The sequence below is a fragment of the Schistocerca nitens genome, chromosome 1, assembly GCF_023898315.1.
Source record: "Schistocerca nitens isolate TAMUIC-IGC-003100 chromosome 1, iqSchNite1.1, whole genome shotgun sequence".
NCBI classification, from domain to species: domain Eukaryota; kingdom Metazoa; phylum Arthropoda; class Insecta; order Orthoptera; family Acrididae; genus Schistocerca; species Schistocerca nitens.
This window is the reverse complement of record NC_064614.1, coordinates 415,261,801-415,268,833: the sequence shown is the minus strand read 5'-3', so window position 1 is coordinate 415,268,833 and position 7,033 is coordinate 415,261,801.

The following is a 7,033-nucleotide window of genomic DNA, read 5'->3' as shown; positions in this document are numbered from 1 at the left end:
ATCGCCGAGTGACTGTTGAACAGATCGCCTCCAGAGTTGGCATTTCTGTGGGTTCTGTGCACACAATCCTGCATGACGACCTGAAAATGCGAAAAGTGTCATCCAGGTGGGTGCCACGAATGCTGACACACGACCACATGGCTGCCCGTGTGGCATGTTGCCAAGCAATGTTGATGCGCAACGACAGCATGAATGGGACTTTCGGGTAACCGCCAGTGCTGAAAAAATGATGGTGTCCATGTTCTGGGACAGCGAGGGTGTAATCCTTACCAATTGCGTTCCAAAGGGCACTACGGTAACAGGTGCATCCTACGAAAATGTTTTGAAGAACAAATTCCTTCCTGCACTGCAACAAAAACGTCCGGGAAGGGCTGCGCGTGTGATGTTTCACCAAGACAACGCACCCGCACTTCGAGCTAACGTTACGCAACAGTTTCTTCGTGATAACAACTTTGAAGTGATTCCTCATGCTCCCTACTCACCTGACCTGGCTCCTAGTGATTTTTGGCTTTTTCCAACAATGAAAGACACTCTCCGTGGCCGCACATTCACCAGCCGTGCTGCTATTGCCTCAGCGATTTTCCAGTGGTCAAAACAGACTCCTAAAGAAGCCTTCGCCGCTGCCATGGAATCATGGCGTCAGCGTTGTGAAAAATGTGTACGTCTGCAGGGCGATTACGTCGAGAAGTAACGCCAGTTTCATCGATTTCGGGTGAGTAGTTAATTAGAAAAAAAAAATCGGAGGCCATAGAACTTGAATGCACCTCGTAGAAATGACTGTTCTAAGCCTGTCTCGGGTCAAATCGAGGCTCGCGGCCCTTATGTAGCAACATTGTATACGTGGAGCAGTGGAGAGAATTAATCTGGGTCAGTCAACAAACGTTTCGAAGAAAATATACGAAGTAATCGTTGCACGATACGTCCCGAGTACCGTACGGCGCTAATGTAAAGCAGTCCTACGCTGGGAAAGCTCCGTGGCGACAGACGAGAAGAAATAGTTACTAAACAAAAGACTGCCTAACTATTAGGTCCATGTAAATACGCAACTCGGGAAATGTGGAAGCTAACGGTATTGTCACTTCGCACACTCCAGCTGTGCGTTTAAGATGCGGTCTGCAAAAAACTTATTATTGAGGAGGATATGAATGTATTACGTCAGTTAAACATGACTGAAAACCCGAAACAGAGCTGAACAGATCATAAACAGAGCTATACAAAGAGTGGCTGGTCGCTGTATTTCTTCAAGTAATTTCCTCTATTTTTGACGGAGACAAATTTTCATATCTTCCTTTGTCACAAACACGCCAGCACCATCGCTTGTACGGAGCGTTGCAGTAAATCTCGCCGTTTAACTCACGTCGTTTGTGATTTCTTAGTTCAGAAAAGAAGCCGTGAGGAGCATCAAGCGGAATAACTGCCGGAAAATATGAAGAGAGAAATTGCGTCTCTTTCGCTATTTATTCCATGCTGATGGGTCATCCTCAAGAAGTAGTTGATCCACACAATCGGTACAATTTAATGTAATTAAGGCTACATGTAATTAGTAAGCAAATATAGCGCAGTGGTAGGCTAAGATACATAATGGGGAATACTTTCTTACTTGCAACCTATTAATACTCTCCAATGGTGAACTGCTCACTGTTTAGAGCACGTGACTGGTTATTCCATGAGGAACTGTCTCTGTGTTCTCGTTGTCCTAAGGGAGAGAGAAAACCCAGCACTAGTACATTGCCTAAGCCATTCAAACAGCAACAAGAGCGCAGCGTTGTATCTAGACAGGGGTGATCAAAAGGTTTCCGTTTGGAGGCGTTGCCGCAGCGTACAATGCAACGTAGCGCGAATCCCTTGCCAGTATGGAATCACCGACATGTTGGCAAGGGATGAGAGTGGCATTCGTGTCTTTTCGAAGTGCGTGAGGTAAATGCGGAAACATTATCAAATGGGTCCAAACAGAACCAACGTCCTGTTACTCTTTTCTTAGTAGCCAAACGACAAACGCAGGTAGACATCAATCGGGAAATGAAGAATATGTGTGGGGCAGCATATATGTCGAAAACTGACGTTGTTGAGTGGTGCGTGACGGGATTCTGCTGCTTCAGGAAAGCGCAAACGTCGTAACGCAGAAGTTACGCCAACCAAAGGGCGGACTTGTATCGTCGATAGAAAGTTTCGACAGTTATTTACAGAGTCTTAGTGTCTGTGTTGTAAATTAGTATCATGTGTCTGTGTCACTTTGAATTCTACTGCGGAATTCAATAACAGTTACGTAGCTTTCCATAATAATGTGTAACTTACTTTATGAAGTGTCCTCGTGCACCATCCGATACTCCAGTTACTTTTAAGAACGTGTAGTTTCGCTATTTCATTTATTTATCATATGATGACCGGGGAAAATACTGGACAACTATTTAATGGATTCATAGCTCTAAGTACAGATTTCGAATCTATTCAAAAGTTTCTGGAGACAAATTGTGAATGTCTTCCACTGTCTATTTAATATTTATGTTATTCATTACGGATGTGAGGTAACAGTTGTAATTTTTTTACGGTAACAACTGGTAGTAGTCAACCGTAATTTTTGTCTTATACAGAGATATGATAAGAGCATTGTCTCCCCATGTCCTTTATTGATTGTGTGTAGGAGAAACATTACGGTTGAATCCTACCAACTATTAACGTTTTCCACTGTCCCTCTGAATACTCTGAAGGAATATTCAAATGTTACGTGATGTTCAGTTTGCTGTTCTTCACCGCACTCACATTCAGGGGACCATTCATGCAGCAAAGTCACTTCTGCCAAACACGGATGCGGCCATCATGATGCTGTAAACAGAACCTGAATTCATCCAAAAAAATGTTTTGCCATTCGTGCACCCAGGTTGGTCGTTGAGTACACCATCGCAGGCGCTCCTGTCTGTGATGCAGCGTCAAGGGTAACCGCAGCCATGGTCTCCGAGCTGATAGTACATGCTGCTGCAAACGTCGTCGAACTGTTCGTGCAGATGGTTGTTGTCTCGCAAACGTCCCCATCTGTTGACTCAGGGATCGAGACGTGGCTGCACGATCCGTTACAGCCATGCCTGTCATCTCGATGTCTGTCATCTCGACTGCTAGTGATACGAGGCCGTTGGGATCCAGCACGGCGTTCCGTATTACCCTCCTGAACCCGCCGATTCCATATTCTGCTAACAGTAATTGGATCTAGACAAATGCGAGCAGCAATGTCGCGATACGATAAACCGCAATCGCGATAGGCTACAATCCGACCTTTATCAAAGTCGGAAACGTGATGGTACCCATTTCTCCTCCTTACACGAGGCATCACAACAACGTTTCACCAGGCAACGCCGGTCAACTGCAATTTGTGTATGAGAAATCTGTTGGAAACTTTCCTCATGTCAGCACGTTGTAGGTGTCGCCACCGGCGCCAACCTTGTGTGAATGCTCTGAAAAGCTAATCATTTGCATATCAGAGCATCTTCTTCCTGTCGGTTAAATTTCGCGTCTGTAGCACGTCATCTTCGTGATGTAGCAATTTTAATGGCCAGTAGTGTATTTCCCTTTGAGTAGCCACTTCACCCCACCTTTTCCTATATTGTTCCGACTTGTAACTTTGGTTGCCATATTCCGGAGAAAGATTTTGTATATTAAAGACCTGTGTAGGGTCATATTTTGCAGTGCTGCAATATTTGAGAGTCTGATCTCTAAATGTGATGTCAGGTTTCTAGTTTACGTGTTTATTCCGTAGGTGGAAAGTTGATGCAATGGTCGTTTAAAGATTCCGTCGGAGAGAGTTATGTCTTACGTATTCATCCAGTGTGTAGTTTCTATGAGAGTTGGATAGCTCCCTGTTTTTAAAAAACAGGTACGAGGGCGTGCGTGCCAGTGCTAATAGCGGCCACCCCCTTGCTTGCAGGTACTTGCGGTGGACGTGCGTGGCAGAGGGAGGTTAGCGCCACGCCGGCTCTGCAGGATCCGTTAGCCTGCGACGGCAAAGACAAAAGCCTCGCAGCCTTCCCGGAACCGCGGCGAGAGCTCGTAGTTACAGCCCACTCTGATTAACGTTCGCGACCAGACCGAAAAAGAGCAACGGGCAGCAGATGGGAGCAGAGCCCGGGAAAAAGGAAAGCGCGGAAAAGCGCAGCCAGGCCGGCTCTAACGGCCCGATCAAGATGGCGGGCAGTCAGTTTCCTCGCCGCCCTCGTGATAGGTCGCTTCTTATTAAGTGCAGCGGCTTTAATACAGCCTCACACAAAGAACGGAAGCAATATTTGTATTTCGCCGCGTGTACTGAAGCAACAGACTCGGTTTAACACGTAATTTTCTGCGAAAATGATTAATTACCTATGCACAAAGCTGAAGCCGAATGCTTCGAGGAACTGCAACATTGAAGTGGCGGCAAGAGGCCTGTCTCCTAGGCGCTCTGCAATTGCTTTTGAAGCAACTGTCTTTCTCTTTGCGTTTCATTTAAAGTTAACTGTCTATGAATAATAGAAGGAATTAAGAAAGATTGAATGCTTCTTGCAACTTCGACAACGAGATCAATGGAGGGAGCACAGGCTCGAATTACGAAAAGATGGGAGAGAGAAGTAATCCTTTTCATAGGAATCGCACCGGATTTTACGTAAACTACAGCACTACAGTAAATCTCCACTGTGCAAGGATCACTTTTTTTAAACACCATAATTATTTCCCATTGTGACGCATAAATTTGATATTTGGCAGAATGGTGCGTACAACCTCCTCTGTAATTGTGCAAAAGTATGGCGTCCTCCGACTTCACCCTAGGGGTCAGTGACGCTTGAAACAGCAAGGTGTCGATGGATGCGAGGGAAAGGCCAGAGTTCAGAAGTTCATGTGAGGTTACAGATGGATTAATGATGTCACACTGACACCAAATTTCAGCACAATTCTGCTCTGTGCCACATGATGGGAAGGTCGTCACAGACCCTCTTTAGCCACATTTCACCCCTTCTTATGACGAGGGAGATTAGGACAGTGACACCCAGCGGTTTCTTATTTGTTGTCCAGTGAAACATTTCAGACAACAACCTTTCAGAATAGACACTGAAGGACCTCGAATGGTCATGTGAAGGGAGTTAGTTTCCCCTGAGGAGTTGATTCCCACACATTTTGCGGTCGGAAACGACATTTCGGAGTGCACAGGACAACAAGACGATGTCCTCGACAATCATTGACACTGCTGACGCTCTAAGGATACTTCAACACCTCTCTAAGGACATTGTGGAGCAGCAACCGCACTGAAAATGATCACATCCCTCTGGAGTGCAGTGCGACCATAATTTGTGGTCTGGTGTAGAGTGTAGAATCACAAGGAACGTTCAAAACCATTCGTCCGAGTTTGAACGTACCTGTAAAGGCAAAAGATGTGTGAAAGTCCTGTCCGCCTGCTAGTAGGCGTGCAGAACCAGATAGTTGTTAAGGGGTTGCTTACCTGCCACACCCAGGATTCTTGTCATGAGTTTCCTTTGTACAGGCACATGTTTAAAGTGAATAACAAACGTGGGCAGGTGACACCGACAGTGTTGCCCAACCCGTGACCCTTAAAGAGAGCATTTGAGATTTTATTCATGCATGTGTCAATGTCGCACCTTTTCACGATCACGTCACAGGAGGGCATAAGGCAGGAGGGCTGGAAAGCCATAAGCACACTTTGCTGCTTCCGATCGCCTTCAGATTTGATCATTTGGCTTTGAACGGCCCATAGTGGTTCCACATTGTAAAGCAGAGCAAAAGCTGCTGCCGCACTGGACTCCAACGGAGTGCGATCGGGTCCACTAGGGTTGCTGGCCAAAAACGTCCTTAGAGAGGAATAGAAGCGTCCATGGGGCTTCAGCAGTGTCAATGGTCGTCAAGAACATTGTCCTGTTTCTCCTCCCACTGTTAACTGTCGTTTCCAACCGTAAAATGTGTTGGGATCAACGCCCCCTGAGTTCTTTTCATGTCGGTTCTGAGCCGCTGTTTGTCTGAAATGTTTCCCTCAGCGACACGTAAGAAAACCGCGTGATTTCAACGCTGGCCTTGTGGTTCAGCCCTCCGTCACACAGGCATCGAAAGAAGGGATGAAATGTGTATAAGAGGGTGCTCATCGACCTCCCCATCGTGAGACACGCCCACGCTGGCGTTGGGAGGAACTGCGATGAAATTTGGTATCAATGAGACATTCTGAACCCACCTTACTACACCTCACATGAAATTCTGAGCACTGGACTTTTTTTCGCATGTCGCGACGTCTTGCTAATTGGCTTTGCGGAGCCGATGGTCACGTCTCAGGAAGATTCTAGGTATATTTGATCCAAATAGTTCAAAAAAAATTATCTCTTAATTTTCTTTCACAGTGTAGATGGCTGGATAGGGATCTGACTCGCTGCCCTGTGAAGTGGAGGTACAGGTTCCTGACCGAAAAAAGTTTACTTACACTGCCTTGTCTTCGTCGACGGTACTAGAGACGGAACAAGAGAGAGTTTCATAAGATGGCTGGAAGGAGATGGATGTGCCCTGTGTAAGGACACTTGCGATCGTATTTTTGAATGAATACGCCACGGAATTAACTCTTTTTCCCAGCTCACGTTTATGCTCAATATTTTCCGCAACGAAACATTCCGCGTAACGAGAAAGAGGAAAAAAGTCCTCTCACTCCCGTTTACAAACGGTGTTAAAGCTGCACAGAATTACAGTAAAATATCTCTGACGTCCCTCTGTTCCTGGATGCTCTAGCGTAAACTAATCTCAAACATAACGATGTTTCTTGATCAAAAGAAGCTTCTCTCAAATGAACAGCACAGACGGAGGAAAAACTACTGATGCGAATCACAGTTAGCATTTTTCATACATGACGTCTTGAAAGACAATTGATATACGCGAGTGGCTGGATTATTTCTCCCTAGATTCCAGAAAGAGCACTACACTGGATTACATAATCGATTACTAATCTTATAACACAATTACTGACAAAAGAAGTGAAGCACCCAAAAGGGGAGGAGGGAACGGAGTGAAACTTCACGGGTAGAGA